We start from the raw sequence: 25,419 nt of genomic DNA, 5'->3' as shown, positions 1-25,419 counted from the left end.
AGACTCCCAACAAGAAGGAATTGCTTGTTAGGGATAAGTCCATAGTTAAAAAAATACAGATAAATGGAAAAAAATCTGAAAAAAAAAATCCAAACTCTAACAAGTTATAGCTCTGTGACAAGGCGTTTTATTGTTGTTTTTGTTTTTACTTTTAGGACTTAGTTTTGCAATCTATAAAATGGAGTGAATATTATCTCCCTCGTAAAGTTCCTTTAAGGACTGAATGAGACAATGCTTATAAACTGCTTAAAGTGTTGGCACTCAGCATGGGCTCAGTAGTTGTAGCTAGTCATTTTTTATTATACTTCATTAAGAGAACAGAAACCCTGTGGAGACTGCAGAGGAGTTCCTTGTGAGTGATTGAAATATGGAGCTTGTAAAATATTTCAAAGAATAATAGATATTCTCCATTGAAAATTAAGCTGTCATATCAGAAACAAAATATTAAGAAAATAACACTGTACCATATTTACTACACATGATTAAAAAAATATGTTAGGGAAAATACAATAAATACTATGTCGAAGTTGAACCAACTAAGCAAGTAGGAATTGTAGTTAGATATGTTTGAAGCTTGTGGAAAAGGGTGAAATTTTCTCACAGTAAATGGAGAATGGTTGATTCTGGGAATTTCTGAGATGACATTGCCTACCTACCCATCCTCTGACCCCCATATATAAGTACACACATGGTGACTGACAGAAAGAGAGAGTGATGAAACTCAGAAAGTCAAGTCTCAGGTGTATAGCCACAAACATTGAGAACCCTTTCTGGGAAGGACATACTGTGATATATCATCAACCAGTCTCTGAAGCATCAAGAAGGATGTTTTCCTTCTTGTGTCATTTCTTATCTTGTGCCATGTATTACTCTGACTCGACAGCCACGGGTTTGGGTTTTGGTTTGGTCAGCAGGGTCAATAGGTAGTACAGTCTCAAAAGAAGTTGAATCTGGGCTCTACAGGGGAACAAATTAGTCTCACAGAATATTTCATGAGATCGTTCTATACCCTGGACTTGATTTCTGAAACCATATATTGTTGACAAAGAAGTCTCAAGTACTACCCACAGTCTAAAGAGAGCCCCAAATAATTGGGTCAGACATCTTCCCAGGACTTAGTTGTTGTTGTTGTTGTTAGGTGCCGTCGAGTCGGTTCTGACTCATAGCAACCCTATGCAAAAAAGAATGAAACACTGCCCAGTCCTGCACCATCCTTACAATCGTTGTTATGCTTCAGCTCATTGTTGCAGCCACTGTGTCAATCCACCTCGTTGAGGGTCTTCCTCTTTTCCATTGACCCTGTACTCTGCCAAGCATGATGTCCGTCTCCAGGGACTGATCCCTCCTGACAACATGTCCAAAGTATGTAAGACTCAGTCTCACCATCCTTGCCTCTAAGGAGCATTCTGGTTGCACTTCTTTCAAGACAGATTTGTTACTTCTTTTGGCAGTCAATGGTATATTCTATATTCTTCGCCAACACCACAACTCAAATGCGTCAATTCTTCTTCGGTCTTCCTTATTCATTGTCCAGCTTTCACATGCATATAATGCAATCGAAAATACTATGGCTTGAGTCAGACACACCTTAGCCTTCAGGGTGATATCTTTGCTCTTCAACACTTTGAAGAGGTCCTTTGCAGCAGACTTACCCAATGCAACGCGTCTTTTGATTTCTTGACTGCCGCTTCCATGGCTATTGATGGTGGATCAAAGTAAAATGAAATTCTTGAAAACTTCAATCTATTCTCCATTTATCATGATGTTGCTCATTGGTCCAGTTGTGAGGATTTTTGTTTTCTTTATGTTGAGTTATAATCTATACTGAAGGCTGTGGTCTTTGATCTTCATTAGTAAGTGCTTCAAGTCCTCTTCACTTTCAGCAAGCAAGGTTGGGTCATCTGTATAACACAGGTTGTTAATGAGTCTTCCTCCAATCCTGATGCCCCGTTCTTCTTCATATAGTCCAGCTTCTCAGATTACTTGCTCAGCATACAGATTGAATAGATATGGTGAAAGAATACAACCCTGACTCACACCTTTCCTGACTTTAAACCAATCAGTATCCCCTTGTTCTGTCCAAACAACTGCCCCTTGATCTATGTAAAGGTTCCTCATGAGCACAATTAAGTGTTCTGGAATTCCCATTCTTCACAATGTTATTCATGGTTTGTTATGATCCACACAGTCGAATGCCTTTGCATAGTCAATAAAACACAGGTAAACATCCTTCTGGTATTCTCTGCTTTCAGCCAGGATCCATCTGACATCAGCAATAATATTCCTGGTTCCATGTGCTCTTCTGAAACCAGCCTGAATTTCTGGTAGTTCCCTGTTGATACACTGCTACAGCCATTTTTGAATGATCTTCAGCAAAATTTTGCTTGCATGTGATATTAATGATATTGTTCTATAATTTCCACATTTGGTTGGATCACCTTTCTTGGGAATGGGCATAAATACGGATCTCTTCCAGTCAGTTGGCCGGGAAGCTGTCTTCCATATTTCTTGGCCATAGATGAGTGAGCACCTCCAGCACTGCATCTGTTTGTTGAAACATCTCAATTGATATTCCATCAATTCCTGGAGCCTTGTTTTTTGCCAATGCCTTCAGAGCAGCTTGGACTTCTTCCTTCAGTACCATCGGTTCCTGATCACATGCAACCTCTTGAAATGGTTGAATATCAACTAATTCTTTTTGGTATAGTGGCTCTGTGTATTCCCTCCATCTTCTTTTGATGCTTCCTGTGTCATTTAATATTTTCCCCATGGAATCCTTCACTATTGCAACTCGAGGCTTGAATTTTTTTCTTCAGTTCTTTCAGCTTGAGAAACGCCAAGCTTGTTCTTTCCTTTTGGTTTTCCATCTCGAGCTCTTTGCATATGTCATTATAATACTTTACTTTGTCTTCTCGAGAGGCCCTTTGAAATCTTCTGTTCAATCCTTTTACTTCATCAATTCTTCCTTTTGCTTTAGCTGCTCAATGCTCAAGAGCAAGTTTCAGTCTCCTCTGACATCCATCCTGGTCTTTTCTTTCTTTCCTGTCTTTTCAGTGACCTCTTGTTTTCTTCATGTATGATGTCCTTGATGTCATTCCACAACTTGTCTGGTCTTCGGTCACTAGTGTTCAATGTGTGAAATCTATTCTTGAGATGGTCTCTAAATTCAGGTGGGATATACTCAAGGTCATATTTTGGCTCTTGTGCACTTGCTCTGGTTTTCTTCAGTTTCAGCTTGACCTTGCATGTGAGCAATTGATGGTCTGTTCCACAGTCGGCCCCTGGCCTTGTTCTGACTGATGATATTGAACTTTTCCATCGTCTCTTTCCACAAATGTAGTCAATTTGATTTCTGTGTGTTCCGTCTGGCAAGGTCCATGTGTATAGTTGCCGTTTATGTTGGTGAAAGAAGGTATTTGCAGTGAAGAAGTCGTTGGTCTTGCAAAATTCTATCATTCAATCTCTGGCATTGTTTCTATCACAAAGGCCATATTTTCCAACTACTGATCCTTCTTCTTTGTTTCCAACTTTCACTTTCCAATTGCCAGTAATTATCAATGCATCTTGATTGCATGTTTGATCAATTTCAGACTGCAGTAGCTGATAAAAATCTTCTATTTCTTCATCTTTGGCCCTAGTGGCTGGTGCATAAATTTGAATAATAGTCATATTAACTGGTGTTAGGACTTAGTCATGGTTAAGTTAGATCAGCTGCCTCAGTAGTTAAAGCACACACTGCTAACCAAAAGGTCAGTAGTTGGAACTACCACCTGCTCTGTGAGAGAAAAAAAGTCTGTTTTTGTAAAGATTTACAGCTTTGGAAACCCTATGGAGCAGTTCCACGGTGTCTATGAGTTGGAATTGACTTGATGGCAGTGGGTTTGGTTTTTGTTTGTTTGCTTACCCTTTCCTCTACCAAATTTACATAAAACCGTTATGGGGAGGACAGATATTTCAAAGAACCCTCTTTGAAATGTTATATATGAGCCAGCCTTGAAGGGAATGACATGGCCTTTCCCACTCTTCCTGCTGAAGAAGAGGTGAAGTGTGTTCCCCACTCATAAGCTAAGTGCAAGTAGTTCTGAGAGAATAAATGTAGAGATGAGGGATGCCTAAAAGAAGAGGAGACCATCATTTATTTCCAGAAAACCTCTAGGCAGCAGTGAACAATCCTTTTCTTTAAAGAGCCTGTTATGGATTGAATTGTGCCTCCTTGAAATATGTGTCAAAGCCCTAACCCTTGTATCTGTAAATATGACCTTGTTTTGCAAATAGGAGCTTTTTTGGTGTAGTCATACCAAAGTAGGGTGCATCCCAAACCCAAGATTACTTCTAAGTGCTGTCTTATCAAAAGAGGAGAATAGACACAGAGACACACATAGGAGGAAGACAGACGCCACGTGAGGACCCATCTACAGGCAAGGAATGCCAAGGATTGCCCACAGGCAGCAGAAACTAGTAGAGAGGCCCACAGAAGGAATCAGGATGACTGTAATGCTGATTTGAACTTTTAGCCTCCAGAACTGTGAGAAAATATATTCTGCCTCTTTAAAGTCACCCACTTGTGGTATTTCTTATTATGGCAGCACTAGGTAACTAAGACAGAGGTAGATCCTAAATATTTTAGGCTTTGCAGCCCATATGGTCACATCTATTCAACTCTGCCTTTGTTTGGTGAAAGCAACCATAGACAGTATGTAACTGAACGGGTGTGACTGTATTTTTAAAACTTTATTTACAAAATAGTCAGCTGGCCTGACTTTACCTCCAGACCATAGCTTCGTACCTCTTCTCTACAGTAAAGCAGAGGAGATCTGGGATGGATAGTTGTCTACACCTAGTTTCTGGGCCTTCTTATTTGGTGTGAAGAGAAATGAGATGGAAGTTTGATTTGACTGTGGAACCCAGACATTCTGGAGCCATGGAGGCTGAATGAACCCCTGAAACTATTTCCTTGAGAGAATCTTGAAACCTTAAACCAAAAGTATCCCCTGAAGTCTTTTTAAAACCAACAATAGTTTAGCTTAAGTAGTAAAGAATGCATGCCTTGAACATGGTGTTCTTTTAAGAACTATCTATATAGGATTAATTGACAACACCAACTTGAAAGATTAGATAGAAAACTTAGGAGGCAGTAAGTTTATGTTAATGGTGGAGGAATAGTTTGCTAAAAGAGGATGAGAATGGTTACATAACTGAAAGAATGTAATCAGTGTTGCTAAATTATACATGTAGAAATTGTTGAATTGGTATATGTTGTGCTGTGTATAGTCTCAACAATAACGATAACAAAATAAATTTTTATATGTAATAGCTGTTAAACAAAGATTCTAAAAACAAAATAAAACAATAAAAAACATTTGGCTTTATGAAGAGAACTAGTGGGGTTGAGGATTAGGAAATTCGTAATTCTCAGGCCAGGCGGGAATGTGGGAGCAGGGCTTTGGGGAGCAGCTTAGCCTGTAGCTAACTCTGCACTCAGAGAAAAAGTGCCCCTGCTGCACAAATCCCTTGCATGTGAGACCAATGATACTGCTGAGCTTATCGGAGGAATCAGCTAAAATGATGTAGACATCAGACATTCTGTAGGCTTGAAACTAAAGCTGGGCAGTGGCTGGGTGGAAATACCTTTTGGATTTCGCATTATACGGGTAATGTCAAAGCAGTTTTCTGCAACATCATAGATAGACTCATAAAAACATCATAGGCTAAGGGTAGTGATAAATTTTGTATACTCTTTAGAAGCAAAGAAGATGAGGCTTTACATCCCTTACTTTGGACATATCACCAAGAAAGACCAGTTACTAGAGAAGGACATCATATTTGGTAAAGTAGAAGGTCATCAAAAATGAGGAAACCCTTAACGAAACGGATTGACACAATAGCCACAACAATGGACTCAAACATACCAAGGATCACAGAGACGGTACAGGACCAGGCAGTGCTTCATTTTATTATGCATAAGGTCCCAGCCCACTGAACACAACTAACAACAACAACAACAAAACCATCTGAGTGGCTAAGTATTTTTCCCTTTGAAATAAATTCTTCTGCAGTGAAATTGATTCTGTTTTGCTGGACTCATCAAGACTTTAAAAGTGATTTTGTTATCTCAGCTGACATTTCCTACCGTGTAAATCTAGAAACCAAAACTTACTCAGCTTTCATTTGTGTACCTAGCCTGTTGCCGTCAAGTCGATTCTGACTCATAGCGACCCTATAGAACAGAGGAGAACTGCTCCATAGGGTTTCCAATGAGTGCCTGGTGGATTGGAACTGCCGACTTTTTGGTTAGCACCTGAACTCTTAACCACTACACCACGAAGGTTTCCTTTGCGTGCCTAGAGTGATGCAAATAGTCACGCTAGCCCAGAGGCAATAGAGTGAAGTAGCTAACCATGTGATATCAGACATCTGCCTGGTTTGTCTCACTGTATAATCTTAGAACAATCACTTATCCACAATATCCTCATCTATGAATCTGGAATAATAATATTGACTTCATAAGGTTTATTGAGGATTAATAGACATGTATTATCCCATTGCCTAACAAATAATTATTCATATTCAATAAAACGTGACATTTTTGTTGTTTTTTTTTGCTGTTACGCTTCAGTAACAAGAAGATAAGTTGCCCTATTGAAAGTCTACAGGCATTCTTCAAGACGGTCTTATTTTCTTAGCTGACAACAGATTGTCCCAGAATAATGGATGCCTCTATGGAAAATTAAGCCCAAAGTCTCATGTGAGCTATGAAATATTAAAAGCCTTACTCTGTGGGATTTTTGCATGTTCTCTGAGAGACAATACAAGTAATCAAGTAATAGTAAGACACTGTGGAGGCATTAAATCTATTTAGAGTTGTCAGCCAGTCAAAAATCTTAATGGGAAGTTAAAGGCAAGAATAATGGCAATAGAGCTTAGATTTCCTCTCCAGAGTATTTCTCAGAAGCACTGTGGTAGGCAGCAGAATATTTAGGAGCCAAAGGCTATGAGATGTCATTACTGGAGCCATCCCAGAGGGTATCCATCCGAATGACTGTAAAGAATTAATTCTGCTTGATCATCTCTCTCTCTTGCTGAATGAGAGGAAAGGGGATATGGGTGGGGCAGGAGCTGGTACTTAGAATTCCCTCTAGACACAAATCTAAGTCCCAATGGGGAAATTTATGTAGCTTTGATTAAAAAAAACAAAAAAAAACAAGCTTGGGCAGTGACATCCTTTCTGTGTTTAGTCAGAGCTTCTGTTAATATGGTTCAGGGGTAACTGAATGTTCAAGGTGAGCCGGCAAGTGGTGGTGACTGTGGAATTTGCTGGGGAAAACTGTATTTGAAGTAGGTGTAATAGGAGAAGGTAAGTTTAAGAGAACATCGTAGTGGTCCTTAGTGGTTTGGGTTACCAGAGACTAGTTTCTGTTGGTCAGTGGACTCTCTCCTAATGCCCTTACTGGACATCTCTCAAAACCCATTGCTGTTGAGTCAATTCCAACTCATAACATCCCTTTAAGGACAGAGTAGAACTGCCCCATAGGCTTCCCAAGGCTGTTCTCTCTACAGAAGCAGACTGCCACATCTTTCTATCTCCCAGGAGCAGCCAAAGAGTTCTTTTATCTAGCACTAGATCTGTTCCCACAATACTTCTAACTTGAAGAGTTGAGAAAACCAATTCCAGGAATATTCAGTGTTTGAACAGGAGAAATATCGAGGTGAGCATCCTCAAAACACTAAAATGTCTGAGAAAAGAGGAATAATAAAAGAGACACATGTAGACTCAAGGAAGACTAGGACTTTGTGATATCTGAGTTTGGGAGAAAGTTTAAATTACCCCAGTGTTAGAAAGAATAAAACTAGTATTTGTTCTTGAAAAATACTATCATAAAGTATTTGTCCATGCATTGTCCTGGAAACTTTAGAGCTGTTAAGAAGGAATCATCTCCTAGCTTATAACTAATATCTTTGCCTCCTTCGATAATCTTTAGTGTCCTCATATACAAAACTTACATTCATTTTATGGTTGTAGAGAAGATAAAACAGAACACAATTAGGACTTATTAAGTGTTAGCTATTAATAGTAACTTATTTTATTTCTATTGCAATTATAAAGGGGACAATCAGATACCCTACAGGAGGCACAAAGATAAAAATGAAATTTCTTTGGTTGTAAGTTTATGTGTCAGTTTTTCTCCTTCTTTTGCCAGATTATGTCTCTTTTTCTCTTTTTATTAAAATGTTGGTGTTCATTTGGATATTTAACTATACTGGTTGAACATTTAAGTTAAACTTGTGGTAAAACAGGTAGTAAAACCAGTTCTTGTACTTGAGATGAGGATGACCTGTGCTGAAATTGGGAATGTTACTTCCTTGTTTAAAGCCCCCAATGTCTTTCTATTGGTGTAGATTGCTATTGCATTTAGAATCAAATATTAAAAAAAAAAATCCTCCCCGTGACCTACAACGCTCAAGATGACATGGTTAGTGATGATCTGAGAATTAGATTAACACAATCTTTCAGCCTTGAGATACCTTCATTTTAAGTACAAGATACATCTAGTTACTCCCAGGCTTGTGATCCAAGTGGAAATTTTGAATAGCCTTTAAAGTATACATGGAATTTCCAAATTGTTTTTCACTGCATGTTTTAAAGTAGGATTTATTTATGGAATTTTTTTCATGTCTCAGAAGGAAATTGATAAATCCTAATATATCATTGCTGTTGAAGCATTTCCAAGTCAGGTGAGACCGGGGAATACTCCAAATGCCAAAGAAGGAGATGTATTATTTAATTGTATAGATGATTTCATAATGCACCCAGAGTAATCTGAAAATGTACATTGGGCCAGACACACATCTTAAATGATGCAGCAAAAATTGGAAAATAAAAATAGGTAGGAAATATGTTTTCTTGGTTGTTTATTAGCATTTCTAAAGTTGTGTTTCTACCAGAGTAAACTAGAGTTCTTTTGATTACAAGGTATTACTACAATTTGAGAGGTATGATCGTGTATTACTTTGGGATAATGACTCTTATTTTTCCTAATTCTCTGGGGGAAAAAAAGCCCCTCTTTTTCCTAAAGCCTATTGGATGTTAGCACTCATTCTAGGTGCCAGTTTATTACCCTTAAGAACATTAAAAGGCTCTGTTCATATTTGCATGTGACATGTTTGTTCATATCATATAGGACATGTTAAGCAATCTATTAAAACAAAAAGAAAAACCCAGTAGCCCAGTAACTACAAAAATTATGAAATAAATTTTGCTAGGACACATAATTCAAGGTCAACATACAAAAAGCAGTTGTATTTTCCTTTAGCCTACAGCAATTCTTTTAACATCTCTTTCAGTACAGATTAAATGGAAATGAATAATTTTATTTTTTGCCTATCTGAAAATGTATTTATTTCACCATCATTACTTAAGGTTTTATTTTTTCAGTTTTTATGATAAGCTCTAATCTATATACAATAAAATTGCCCCTATTTAGTATACAATTCTGTGTTTTCACAAATACTTACAGTTACATAACCACCACCACAATTAAGATACAGAACAGTCCCATCATCCCCCCAAATTACCCGTAACCCTTTGTAGTCAAACTGTCTTGCCACTCCAGTCCCTGTTAGCAAAGTTGAAGCATTTATATTATTTGATTTCAAGATTTACTATAAAGCTACAGTAATCAAGAGAGCATGGAATTGGTGAAAGGATAATCAAATACAACAATGGATCATAATATACAGTACAGAAATAGACTAGCTTTTATTCATTCTTCAAATCTTAAGCTAAAGTCACTTTCTCATCAAAACTTTTTATGGCCCCTGAAACTAGAACGGGCTGCTCTACTAATCCCCTTCACGGTCCTCTGTCTTTTTGTCTACTTCATAGTATTTATGAAAGCAATACCGAATAATTATTTCTATAAATATTTGTTCACTGTTAGTCTTCCCCATAAGAAGATATTTTTTATGATGAGAACTATGTGTTTTTTTGTTCACCATGTATGTTAAGATTTAATACAAAGACCAATACCTAACAGGTATATAATAAATACGAAATGAATTAAAGATTTGAGAGTTATGTGAAGAGCAGTAAATAATTGGATATCATACTGGCATATAACCAATGGCCATTTATGAACAATATTCTCTGAACTACAGAAAGAGAACATGTGTGGGAGACAATTTTGTTGTTTTGTTTTTGTTAGCTCTTTTTCTTCACTGCTTCTCCCTTCCTGTTCTCATCCAGTCTTTAGGTATTGCCACTAGATTGCTGTATCAGTTGGTACCCTTAATTTCAAGCAATCAGAATCAAATGTTGTGTTTTTTTTGATAGTCATAATGTGCAGCAAATTGTCATTGCTTTAAGAATAAACTCTTTAAAATGAAACATTGAGTTCCCCAGCATTTCATGAGATTGTAGTCCCATTGCCCCCTTTTTTTAAAGTTTGTGTTTTGAAATAATTTCAGAATTATAAAAAAGTTGTAGAAGTAGTGCAATGATTTTCCCTTAAGATTTTATCCAAATCCCCTAAATGTTAACATTTTCACATACACATGTCATTCTCTTTCTCATTTATTTTTTTGTGCATATATATAATTTGTATACACACACAGATATATATAAAATTTGTACATTCATACACAAATAAGGACCTCTGATGGTACAATGGTTAAGTGCTTGGCTGCTAACCGAAAGCTCAGCAGTTCAAACTCACCAGGTGCTTTGTGGGAGAAAGATGTGGCAGTCTGCTTCTGTAAAGATCTCCAGCCTTGGAAACCCTATGGGGCAGTTCTTATCTGTCCTATAGGGTTGCTATGAGTCAGAATTGACTCAATGGCAATAGATTTGGTTTGGGTTTTGGGTATATACATATATATATTTTTTCCCAAAATCTGAAGAAAGTTTGTAGATATCTTTACCTCTAAATATTTCAGGTGTATTGCTTAAAAACAAGGATATCCTCCTACATAACTAAAGTACAGTCATCAAAATCAGGACATTAACATTGATACGATACCATTATCAAATCTACAGATTATAAGGGCACTATGAGTCAGGATCGACTCAACGGCAACTTTTTTTCTCTTTTGATTTATTATAGTATATAGGAGCCCTGGTGGCATTGTCACTAAAGTGTTCAGCTGCTAACTGAAACGTCAGCAGTTCGAAACTACCAACAGCCCCACAGGAGAAAGATGTGGTGATCTGCTTCCATAAAGATTTATACCCTTGAAAACCCTATAGGGTTGCTATAAGTCACAATCGACTCAACGGCAATGGGTATTACAGCATATACTCAAAAACTCAATAATGACTGGTTGTTTTGGAAGTTCCACTGAAGGTATGGTGAGGTTGATTCATTTAATTGCTCTGTTGAATGCCTAATTCCTATAAACCTCCACACAGACTGGTAAACAAAAACAGGCAGTGTAGGTCCCCCAATAGTGTTAACCAGTACCCAATAATCTAAATACACAAATACCTTAAGTACTATAATTGACACTTAAAAGTATTATTAATATATTATCTATGTTACGTATATTACATCCCCCACGTATGTGTCAGTTTGTCATGCTCGGGGCTTGCATGTTGCTGTAATGCTGGAAGCTATGACACTTGTATTCAGATACCGGCAGGGTCACTGTCGTGGATTGAATTATGTCACCCCAAAAATGTGTGTGTTAACTTGTTTAGGCCATGTATGGTTATCCTCCATTTTGTGATTTTCCTATGTGTTATAAATCATAATATCTGCCTATAGTTAAAAGGATTAGGGTGGGATGTAACATTCTTGCTCAGATCACCTCCCTAATCCAACGTAAAAGGATTTTCTCCAGGGTGTGGTCTGTACCACGTTTTATCTCTCAAGAGATAAAAGGAAAGGGAAGCTAGCAAAGAGTGTGGAGCTCATACCACCAAGAAAGCAGCACCAGGAGCAGAGTGTGTCTTTTGGACCTGAGGTTCCTCTGCCAAGATATTCCCAGACCAAGGGAAGACTGATGCATCACAAGGACCTTCCTCCAGAGCAGACAGAGAGAGAAAACCTTTCCCTGGAGCTGATGCCCTGAATTTGGATTTGTAGCCTACTTGACTGTAAGAGAATAAACTTCTCTTTGTTAAAGCCATCCACTTGTGGCATTTCTGTTATAGCAGAAATGTAACCTGTGGCGGACAGATTTCTGCTGAGCTTACAGACTAAGACAGACTACGAAAAAGGACCCAGCAGTCTACCTCTGAAAAGATTTAGCCAGTGAAAACGTTATGATTAGCGGCAGAACATTGTCTGATATAGTGCCAGAAGATGAGCCCGTCAGGTTGGAAGGCACTCAAAAGACGACTGGGGAAGAGCTGCCTCCTCAAAGTAGAGTCGACATTAATGACGTTGTCATGGATTGAAGTATGTCCCCCCAAAAATGTGTGTATCAACTTAGTTAGCCCATGATTCCCGGTATTGTATGGTAATCCTCCATTTTGTGACTGTAATTTTATGTTGAGAGGATTAGGGTGGGATTATAACACCACCCTCACTCAGGTCACCTCCCTGATCCAAGGTAAAGGGAGTTTCTCTGGGGTATGGCCTGTACCACCTTTTATCTCCCAAGAAAACAAAGGACAGGGAAGCAAACACAGAATTGGGGACCTCATACCACCAAGAAGGCAACACCAAGAGCAGAGCGCATCCTTTGGACATGGGGCCCCTGTGCCTAAGAAGCTCCTCGACCAGGGAAAGATTGAGGACAAGGACCTTCCACCAGAGCCGACAGAGAGAGAAAGACTTGCCCTGGAGCCAACACCCTGAATTTGGACTTGTAACCTACTAGACTGTGAGAAAATAAATTTCTCTTTGTTAAAGCCATCCACTTATGGTGTTCCTGTTATAGCAGCACTAGATGACTAAGACAGACAAGGATGGAGTCAAGCTTTTGGGACCTTCATTAGCTGAAGTGGCATGACTTGAAATGAGAAGAAACTGCTGCAAACATGCATTAATAATCAGAACCTAGAAAGTATGAAGTATGAGTCTAGGAAAACTGGAAATTGTAAAAAAGGAAATGGAATGCATAAACATAGATATCCTAGGCATTAGTGAGCTAAAATTGACTGGTATTGGCCATTTTTAATCAGACAATCGTATGGTCTACTATGCCAGGTAAGACAACTTGAAAAGGCACGGCATTGCATTCATTGTCAAAAAGAACATTTCAAGATCTATCCTGAAGTACAACGTTGTCAGTGACAGGATAATATCCATATGCCTACAAGGACAGCCAGTTAATAGGACATTCAAATTTACATACCAACCCCTAAGGCCAAAGATGAAGAAATTGAAGATTTTTAACTTCTGCAGTCTGAAATTGATCAAATATGCAGTCAGGATGCATTGATAATTACTGGAGATTGGAATGCGACAGTTGGAAACAAAGCAGAAGAATCGGTAGCTGGAAAATACAGTCTTAGTGATAGAAACAATGCCAGAGATCACGTGATAGAGTTTTGCAATACCAATGACTTCTTCATTGCAAATGCCTTTTTTCAACAACATAAACAGTGACTATACCGCTGGACATCACACCAGATGGAATACACAAGAATCAAATCGACTACATCTGTGGGAAGATACAATGGAAAAGCTCAATATCATCAGTCAGAACAAGGCCAGGGGCTGATTGCAGGATGGACCATCAGTTGCTCATATGCAAGCTGAAGTTGAAACTGAAGAAAATTAGAACAAGTCAACGAGAGCCAAAGCATGACCTTGAGTATATCCCACCTGAATTTAGAGACCATCTCAATAATAGACTTGATGCAATGAACACTAATGACAGAAGACCAGATGAGTTGTGGAAGGACATCATACATGAAGAAAGTAAGAGGTCATTAAGAAGACAGTGAAGAAAGAAAAGACTGAAATGGTTGTCAGAAAAGACTCTGAAACTTGCTCTTGAACATCAAGCCCGGCACCCAGTGCCAGCAGCTAAAGCAAAAGGAAGAAATGATGAAGTAAAAGAGTTGAATAGAAGATTTCAAAGGGCAGCTCGAGAAGACAAAGTAAAGTATTATAATGACATGTGCAAAGAGCTGGAGATGGAAAACCAAAAGGGAAGAACATGCTTGGTGTTTCTCAAGCTGAAAAAATTGAAGAAATAATTCAAGCCTAGAGTTGCAATAGTGAAGGATTCTATGAGGAAAATATTAAATGACGCAGGAAGCATCAAAAGAAGATGGAAGGAATACGCAGAGTCACTATATCAAAAAGAATTGATCAACGTTCAACAATTTCAGGACGTACCATCTAAGCAGGAATCAGTGGTACTGAAGGAAGAAGTCCAAGCTGTGCTGAAGGCATTGGCGAAAAACAAGCCTCCAGGAATTGATGGAATACTAATTGAGATGTTTCAACAAATGGAGATGCAGCACTGGAAGTAGTCACTCATCTATGCCAAGACATTTGGAAGTCAGCTACCTGGCCAACCAACTGGAAGAGATCTATATTTATGCCCATTCACAAGTAAGGTGATCCCACTGTATGTGGAAATTATCAAACAATATCATTAAAACCACAAACAAGTAAAATTTTGCTGAAGTTCATTCAAAAGCAGCTGTAGCAGTATATCGACAGGGAACTGCCAGAAAGCCAAGCTGAATTCAGAACAGGACTAGGAACCAGGGATATCATTGCTGATGTCAGATGGATCCTGGCTGAAAGCAGGGACTAGTTGTGGGGAAGATATTTTCAACCATTTTATGGACATTGGTTAGACCCATGCCTGCATTCTCCTCTCCTGAAATATTTGAAGTATTTGCATTATGCCAGGGACTGTGGACATCTCAATTCCACAAAGAATATCCATTACCACATACAGGTGTTTGTTTGTTTATTAACTACAGAAGGAAACATTAGAACTGGTCCCAGCTGTTCAAAGTAGCACATTGAATCCAGTGAAAAATATGTGGGATGTCTGTACCCATACTTACACATTGAGCCTGACCTACAAATTTTTCTCCCCCTTTACCGAATCACTTTCAGAATCCACTTGTATACATCGTCAAACACAACTGGTTTGGTTTTGTTTTTACCCCAGGTTTATGCTGATTATGCTAACATGCTTTTTCAAATGTGTGTCCTTTTTTTTTTTTTTTTTTAGTATTTAAGCCTCCCTCCCTAGTATTTGGTTTGGTTTTTAATTCTTAGTATTTACTTTATAAGGAAAACTGAATAAGAATTGATGCTTTTGAATTATGGTGTTGGTGAAGAATATTGAATATACAATGGACTGCCAGAAGAATGAACAAGTCTGTCTTGGAACAAGTATAGCCAGAGTTGTCCTTGGAAGAAAGAATGGAGAGACTTTGTCTGATGTACTTTGCATATGTTATCAGAAGGGATCAGCTCCTAGAGAAGGACATCATGCTTGGTAGAGAGTCAGGGAAAAAGAGAAAGACCCTCAACAAGATGGATTGACACAGTGGCTACAACAATGGGCTCAAATATAGCAACCATTATAAGGATGGCACAGGACTAGGCAGTGTTTCTTACTGTTGTACATAGGGTCAGTATGAGTTGGAACCAAACTTTACGGCACCTGTCACAGATTGAATTGTGTCCCAAAAATATTTGTCAACTTTGTTGGGCTATGATTTCCAATATTGTGTGGTTGTCCTCCATTTTGTGATTGTAATTTTCATATGTGTTAAAAATCCTTATCTCTGCCTATGGCAAGATTGGAATATGTTAAAGAGTCTTAGGGTGGGATTGTAACACCCTTAGTAAGGTCACATCCCTGATCCAATATAAAGGGAGTTTCACTGGGGTATAGCCTAAACCGCTTTTTATCTTACAAGAGATAAAAGGAAAGAGAAGCAAGCAGAGAGTGGGGGACCTCATACCACCACGAAAGAAGCATGTGGAGCATAGCATGTCCTTTGGACCCCACGTCCCTGCATGGAGAAGCTCCTTGACCTGGAAGATTGATGATAAGGACCTTCTTTCAGAGCCAACAGAGAGAGAAAGCCTTCCCCTAGAGCTGATGACCTGAATTTGGACTTCTAGCCTACTAGACTGTGAGAGAATAAACTGTTTGTTAAAGCTATCCACTTGTGGTATTTCGTTACAGCAGCACTAGATGACTAAGACAGCACCTAACAACAACAACATTTACTTTATAGTTTGTCTGTGATACAATCTCTAGTTACAATTTTGTAACTGGGAAGTTGGGTGTAAGAATTGGCTTTACCTTAAAGGGTAACTGCCTCATTTGAGTATGTTATGAAGCCTTAAAGAGAGGCCGAAAACTCTTTATCGGACAGGTGAGAGAGGACCTGCTTCATCTGGCAGAGGAGACTCAGGGAGGGCTGAAAAGTAGCCACAAGTTCTGGAATTGCCCGTGTATATATATTTGACTTTGTAGAATCCATGCTTTTATGATCCATGTCCAAACTTTCACATAAGGGACGAGGAGTGTCAGTGAACTCAATCATCACTGCAATTTGGCAACGTAAAGGATAAAACTTTTAGTTTAATTATTAGTTACCTTTGTCCTAAGGCTGCTAGAAACCACAGCTTTTTAAAGTTACATAGTATCCCTGGGGTCCCAGCTACGTAAAAAAACAAATTTCAGGGATTTGACTTTGTCATTCTTTTCCTTTAATTAAATTGTTCAATGTACTTAGAAATAGCCACCCCACACTGCATTTCTTGAATTACTTTTTCCCAACATGCAATTATATCATAGCAATAGCAAGGGTAGCCCAAACTTGCTTGCAATCCACTCTTTAATCATGGTTATCATAGGGAATAATTTAATTTGCTATTTCATAACTGAGTGTCATGGGCAACCGGCTGTTCATCCTTGAATGACAATGGGATTTTCACTGCCTTAGCCATGAAAGCAGATAATCAAGCTTGCATTTTTCTTATTTTACTCCAACTCTTTTCCTACAATGTACTCTTGATTCCAAAGGACGACTATGACCGGGTCCTCATTTGCAAGCTGAGCAAGTCAGCTCATTGTAAGCAACAGAGAAAATATCAAATAGCTCCTGGAATTGGCAGGTTCTCTGGAAAACCAGGCTAGGAATGTGGGCAGGAACCAATAGTTTGAAAATAGAAAACAAATGTCCAGGATGCTTCTACAGCCCGTCTCCACTGAAGCACCACAAAAATTAAGAAATACATAGCAAGTTTGAAAAACCCATTTAACAACTTGATTTAGGGTGGTGTAAATAGTTGACACATTTGGCTGCTAACCAAAAGTTTGGAGGTTAAAGTCTACACAAGGACACCTCAGAAGACAGATCTGATGATCTATTTCCAAAAAATCAGCCATTGAAAACCCTATAGAGCACAGTTCTACTGTGACACTCAGGAGGTTGCCAGGAGGTGGGCTCAACTGAACGGCAACTGGTACTGGCTATAGAACAGTGCACCCAATATTGCATTCATTCTTCACCAAGATGTATAGGACGTTTTCATAGCTGTAGGCTGCCTTTCCCACAGGATAGAGACTGGGATAACACTTAGTCATTTACGGGTCTTCCTTCCCTAGTGAATCCCAAACTGAAAATAGCGAGTATCAAAAAGTTCCTGTACCCCAGGTGGCACATTTTATTAGACTGTGATATCTATGCAAATATCAATAGTGTATAGATAGATATGGAAACCCTTGTACCATAGTGGTTAAGTGCTATGGCTGCTAACCAAAAGGTTGGCAGTTCAAATCCACCAGGTGCTTCTTGGAAACTCTATGGGACAGTTCCACTCTGTCCTATAGAGTCGCCATGAGTTGGCAGCGGGTTTGGTTTTTTTTTTTGGTTTATAGATAGATATAATTAATGTGATATGTAATGAGTATATATTGTGGTAGTTTCCAGGATTCTGAGGAAAAATGAGAGCATGAGCACTGGCTCAATAGTTAATCAATTTCAGCAATTAATTTATGGGAAAATATAAATCCTGACAAAAGTCAGTCAGGAGAATTTTAACTGTCAGTGGCTAAGGTTCAATTGGAATAAAAATTTATTAATAGATAATTTTATATAGAATCTTTATAGAATAGTCATTTCAATGATATTCCTACCCCAAATAATTATTACAAAATTAAAGCAATCAGGATATTACAACAAATTTTTCTAGCTTTGAAAAAGCCCCACGTTGGTCAAAATATCCAGCTTCTGTTTAATTTTTTGAATGGTATTGTGTCACAATCACATTATATTCTATCACATTTTATGCCAATCAGTGTACCAATTTAAATTTTATGAGGAAGGCCCTTATCCTTTGATTTTTAAATCTCCTTTTTTAGTTTCAGGCATAACCGAAGTTCTACATTGCAGTTTCCTTATGCAGAAAGTAATTGCGTTCTATTTAATTTTTTTTTTAACATCGAGTAACATTTAATGAGTACCCAATGGCCACATGACAGTGTAATAAGCATTCTTCTCTGTAAATGCCTATTTATTCTCATATTGTAGTGTCTTTTCAAGATGCTGAGAATGTTAACAGTTTCATAACATGCAAAATGCAGTAGTGCCCTTATGAAGAATTAACACTCTCTGAAATACCTCATAAACCAAAGAAAAAGAAACACCACGTCTCTGAGTATTAACAACTCCCATACTTATGTGTTATTACAGAAATAACTATATTTTTTTCAGATATTAAACACCATTCAGAATAGTTCCAGCAAATCATGAAAAATGTGCGCCTAATATTGGCAAATTTTACCAGTACTTAATGGTATTGTATTCCACTTACTGTGAAAGTAATAGATGAATCTTCCTATAGAGGAAAATATATCAATGATATCAATCAGTAGTATAACCAAGCAGAAATAGAAATCTTATCTAATACACATATCTTATATCTGAAAATATTTTCCAATGATAAAGGGTAACTAGGGTTAGAGTTGGCACTACAAGTGCTTTCCTTGGTGGATGGATGCAGATGGGATATTGAGGCCAGGGACTATGAGCAAATCTAAGAACATTTGATACAGATTGAAGATCTGGATATTGCTTTATCTGAAAGATTGGTATGGGGGTTTGGTATGAAAGTATAATACATATGCTTTGCTCATCTAAATTTATATGTTGGAGAATGATGATTGGTAACAATTGGTTAGACAATTATCAGAATCTACCTGTTGGTGGGGACAGCTGCAGAATCTCATCCACTCCACAGCTGGGTAAGACACAGCCCAGAAGCGAGCATCGGGGATAGGTGAGGTATAAGTGAAATAAGCAAAGAGTTCAAAAAGTTTACTGGTATACCTTATCTGATAGGTACTGTACCATGACTGTATCTAGTTAGGGGACAGATCTATATTTCATTGATTCATTTCATTTGTTAAGCATGCTGGCAGGATTATATTTTTTTAGGAAAAATATGACATATTTTAGCATTCAGGAGAAAACCCCCTATGAAAACTGCATGTATGCTAACAGTGTGCTATATGGAATGCAGCAAGAAGAATTTTCCAAGGAAAAAAATGGCTGTCTTATGAAAGCTGTCAGTCATTGCAACCATTTAGTTCCCACTCTCAGGAGCAGTGGAAAGTGCCTTTTTAATATGAGAGGAATTGTAGCCCTGGCCTCCAGGAGAAAGAAGACTTCTGTAGTGGCTCTGTCCAGATACAGGTTGGGAAGAATAGGTGCCATTTCAAATACCAGGCACAAGGTGTGTGACTTAACCTGCACTCTAAAAACAAATTGCATCAGATTCAGAAAGAGTAATCACTTTACAGATCAGATAACAAAGAATAAGGATGTGTATTGAATCTTTCACTATACATTTTAATGCACTGCTGCTGCTGAGTGAGTGGGATACATGTCCTCCTCTCCCTTACAACCAAAGGCTCAGTGTTCCCTAATATGGAATGGATGTAGTAGCACTGTTATAAACCTTGAGGTGGGTCAACAAGGACTCAGTGTGCCAATGTGTGAACTTGCCATAGCTGTATCTGTCATGAAAAGGGCCACCAACTTTGAGGGCTATTTGCCAGGCATTTTTCTCAGGACTTTTATGTATCTCATCTAGTCCTTTCAACAGCCCTAAAAATGAGGTGATATCATTATCCCCATTTCTATACATGAAGAAATTGAGACTCAGGGTGTTGTTTTTTTTTTTTTTTTTCCACCAAAGATTCAATGATGGATCTATGACCAGAACCTAGATATGGCTGACTCCAGATTCTTGCTCTTATTTAATTTGTACTGCCTTACAAAGTAATTTTTACTTGGCTCTGATCTGCTAGCAGAGAGAAAGAGGACTCTATACTGAAAAGAGCGTTTATTTGTATGCTAGTAAGAACCTGTAGTATGCATTCTCTATTAAGGGAAGAACCACCTAACTTGCACACAGTGATTTCCTTTGTAAGATCTCTGGAAGAAGAATTAAAAAAAAAAAGAAGGAGAGAGAGAGAAAGGAGTTCAAGTTCATGATAAGAAATTCATGATAAAAACTTTAGAGAACTATATGTATATTTGAAACTGTGGATATCATGTTCAGAGTATCCCTGTCCACAGTTTAGGGAATAAAAACAGGTCTCTCACCTAATAGTATAGATACCTCCCTCTTAAGGAGTTAATTGTCCTGTACTTATCAGTCCTCTTCATATTGTCCTGGAACTGTCAGATTCTAGAACTTTTTTTTCTAGATGAATAATACTGCTGAGAATAATAGTGAAAATTGTGATGATGATAAAAACTCCTCTTAATTCAGGACTATGTAACAAGTACTGTCTTAAGTAATTTCTTGTATTATTTAATTCTCATCATATTCCTATGCATTAGTTATCATTTCTGCCTCTTAACAGATGAAGTAACTGAGTTTTAAAAATATTAATTGCAAAGTGTCACAATTAGTGAGTGACAGAGCCAAAATATGAACTTTCCGAGTATAAATTCTTTGTGCTTTAACACTATCACATACTAATTTTGAAGATATTCCTTTTGAAGTTTCCTAATGCATATTGGCACACTAGGAAATCCAGCAGCAATCCTGGCTCTATCCCCAGAATGCCTTGGCCCATGGGGACAGCCATGGCATCATTTTTGAGAATAGTGATTTCAGTATGAGTTAAGAATCTATAGGTACTTGGAACAAAAGCATTCCTTTGGGAACAGAATCCCAACAATAGCATGAAAATAAATATAAAAAATGAAAACCACAATTTGGTTCATAGACCTTTGCACAACACATAACTTATTTGGAGAGCCTCAAATTGAGACAAACAGGTGAATTATTCATCAAAACAAAACCCGAATAGACAGAATATGGTACTGCCATTTTTAGCAGACAGTACGTAGAATATTGAAAATCAGGAATACCACCTGCTAGAGAGGATTTTGGAGATGTAAAATAGCTGCACTGTAAGTCTGTAATTTCATTAAGACTCAAGCACATTAAACTTTGGAAAATGTGAGTCGTTACTAAAGACATTTTAAAATCGAAGTTTGCAAGTACTCATCTGCCAGATATTGGCATAGTTTCAAAATAGCCAATATAACAAACCCACAGGGTACATGTTTCAGACATTTTGCCCTAGCAAACTACTCGTTACCTCTGCCATAATCTCTTGGTGTAGATGTGTGAAACGTAGAGAAAAGAAAAATACATAGATAATTATCAGTGAAATAAGATAGAGGTAGACGCCCTCGGGTAAGATCTTTTTCCATGTCTTCTCTTGACATACATATCTCTGCCTATTAAAATCTAGTGGAAGTGTTTTTTGTTTTTTAACAACTTTGTTTAGATATAATTCAAATACCATGCAAACCACCCATTGAAAGGATACAATTCAATGCTTTTCAGTATATGCACAGAGCTGTTCACTGCTCTCTAATTTCAGAACATTTTTATCCTTCTTAAAAGAAACCCATACTTATTAGTGGTCATTCTCTGTTTTCTCACAGCTCACTCCCAGCCCCCTAGCCCTAAACCAAAAAATATCAAACCCGTTGTGTCAGTCAATTTCAACTCACAGCAATCCTACAGGACAGAGTAGAACTGCCCCGTAGAGTTTCTAAGGAGCAGTTGGTGGATTTCAACTGCAGACTTTTTGGTTAGCAGCCAAGCTCTTAATCACTGCACCAACAGGGTTCCCCCATCCCTAAAAAACACCAAAACCAAACCCAGTGCCGTCGAGTCGATTCAGACTCATAGCGACCCTGTAGGACAGAGTAGAACTGCCCCATAGAGTTTCCAAGGAGCCCCTGACAGATTCAAACAGCCCACCCTTTGGTTAGCAGCCGTAGCACTTAACCGCTACACCAGCACGGTTTCCTATCCTAGTCAACCATTAATCTACTTTCTTAGATTTGCCTATTTAACACATTTTACATAAAAGGAATGGTATAATATATATTCTTTTGTGATTGGCTTTTTCTCCTAAATGTCATAGAATAACTATTCACACTCTGATTAATGTGAAATTGAGAAATTTATTGAAAGAAAAGAAGCAGCTGATCTGGAACTAAACTGAACAAGATGAGGTGGAATTCAGAAATTTAAAATGGCAACTCTACAGTGACCTTTTATAGGAGGAGAACAATGAATATGAAACACCTTACTTGGTTGCTATTTACAGGCTTAGATCATTGAAAGACATTGCTTGATTGGTAATCATGGTCTTAGGTCATTGAAAGGCATTACTTGATTGGTAGTAGATCATTTCAAGGCAGGGCTTCTGGTGGTGGGAACCCATTAAAAAAAAAAGGTTTCTGTGGCAGGAACTCATGAAGCATGAATTCATGTAGTGGAATTTCTAAGGAGGGCTTCCTGTGTCAAGCTCTGTAAGGAGATTGGCTTAAAAAGGTATATATCTCTTCCTTAAATTGGTTACAATGTGGCAATTACATGGATATGTGACAGAGAGGGGTTGAAGTGTAGCTATGTCATAATTACTGGACCTTCTTCTCTTAGAAACAGTATGGAAGATGGCTGCTGCTAGTGTGAAAACTGAACCAGCAGAGAATCCCACCCAATCCTGAAACTGGCCATTTCAGATCATATCAGGTACCTCAATTTTTCTTTGATTTCCTTATACATTACCATGCTTTCAAGTTTCATCACTGATGTAACATATATCAGTACTTCATTCCTTTTTATGTATGGCCAAATAATATTCCACTGTATGGATATACCACATAATGTATTTACTAACATTGTGGTTATATGACAAATTCAGCTGAGTAGTAGGTAAATATCTACAAATACAAAATAACTAGATACTTAAAGTTTTACAAAGTAACATTTCTTAGAAAACTTTTTTTAAGTTTCTGCTTTGAGACCGCAAAAGGCACATGTATTTCAGTGGCAAAGTCTGATTTTTCTGAAAAATGTACATCTGACAAAAGAAAAAAAAGAAATATTTACTAAACTCTGCCTGTTTTCACAGAAAAAAAAATCACATTAACTGTAAGTTTATGTCTTTAATAAATAGCTTATAAAAAGCACTATCAATATCATAATCAAATTAAAAGTTTATGGCATAAAAAGTCTTCAGGGGATATTTTTGGCTTAAGGTTTAAAGATTATCTCAGGGCAATAGTTTGCATGGTTGATGCAGTGATGGATTCCATGGGAATTTGAAATTCAGTTCTGTATTTTTTCCTTTTAATTAGAATGTCTTGAGTATTGTCCTCTTTTGAGAACTGTGTATATGCGATCAAATTGACAACAATAACTTGAAAGATTAGATAGGAAGTGTTTTTTAATTTTGTCCCCTCAAAAATGTATTAACTTGGTTAGGCCATGATTCCCAGTATTGTATGGTTGTCCTCCATTTTGTGATTGTAATTTTATGTTAAAGAGGATTAGGGTGGTATTGTAACACCCTTACCAGGTCACATCCCTGATCTAATATAAAGGGGTTTTCCCTGGGGTGTGCCTGGACCACCTTTTATCTCTCAAAAGATAAAAGGAAAGGGAAGTAAGCAGAGAGTTGGGGACCTCATACCATCAAGAAAGCAGTGCCAGAAGCAGAGTGTGTCCTTTGGACCTGAGGTGCCTACACCGAGATGCTGCCAGATCAACAGAAGACTGATACATCACAAGGACCTTCCTCAAGAGCTGACAGGAGAGAAAGCCTTTCCCTGGAGCTGATGACCTGAATTTGTACTTGCAGCCTGCTCTACTGAGAGAGAATAAACTTCTCTTTGTTAAAGCCATCCACTTGTGGTATTTCTGTTACAGCAGCACGAGATGACTATGACAGGAAATTTGAGGGGCAGTGAGTTTATGTTAATGCGGGAGGAATAATTTGTAAAAGGAGGGTGAGAATGATTACTCAACTTGAAGAATGTAATCAGTGTCACTGAATTATACATGTAGAATTGTTGAAATGGTGTGTTCTCAGCAACAACAAAAAATAAAAATAAAATATAAAAAAATTATGACAAAATATGAGATACTTTAAATATATAATTAGCAACATTTTCTGTAAGGAAAGTGATTTTTGATAAGTTACCTAGTCTAGTACACAGAAAGTCATGTATGGCTCTTCTTCCATCACCCCTTCTTGCAACCAGTCACTAAATCCTGCTGACTTTAACTCTTTCTTCTCTTTTGAATCCATCTCTTTGACTTTGCTTCCACTTCCACTCACTTAATTTAGGCCCTTATTATTCGATTAGTAAACTTCCATGATGATTTCTTAATTTGTCTATCTTCTTTTAATCTCTTCTCAGGACTACTGGGTTATATTCCTGAGACTCTTCATCCTGATTTATTAATAGATTCCTTTTATTCACAACGTAGAGCACAATCACCTTATCAAGGCAATCATGGACCATCATGATCTTTTCCTTGACTTCTTTCCAACATGGAAATGAGGCCATACCAATGCTTTACCATAATAGTGCCCCATAACGAGGAGTGGGGCCAAGATGGTGGAGTGGTCAGATGCTTCTGGTGATCCCCCTTACAAAAAAGACCCAAAAAACATTAACAAAACCCCAAAACTCCATTAACAAAAAACAAGTGAAATGATTATATTTATGACAACCTAGGAGCCCTGAACATCAAAGGCAAAGTTAGAAAATGGATGGAGCAGCAGGGGGAGGGTGAGATTGTTTAGAAGTGGAAAGAAGTTGCTGGACCTGAATCGCTGGAAACATTCAGGCACCATTCCCAGGAGCGACCATGGCAGGGTGGTGGTAGTGTTTGGCAGCAGTTTCCTTAGAGAAAAAAAGCCAGCCACACAGCCTACACACACCTCTGGAACCAGAGAAAAACAGCACTCTTGGCAAAAGCTAAGTACTTTCGTATATTTTACTGTGCCCCCAGCCCCCAAGCTGACTTCAGGGACTGTCAATTTCCCTGGGCCTGAGATAGGTCCTGATGAATGTTATGAGCCATTCTCCTTGCCTTGGAGAAGGAATAAATTCACAGCTGGGGGAAAAGATAATCAATCTGCCAGCTC

Source organism: Loxodonta africana, chromosome 9 (assembly GCF_030014295.1).
Source record: "Loxodonta africana isolate mLoxAfr1 chromosome 9, mLoxAfr1.hap2, whole genome shotgun sequence".
NCBI classification, from domain to species: Eukaryota; Metazoa; Chordata; class Mammalia; order Proboscidea; family Elephantidae; genus Loxodonta; species Loxodonta africana.
Note: the sequence above shows the minus strand (reverse complement) of the source record.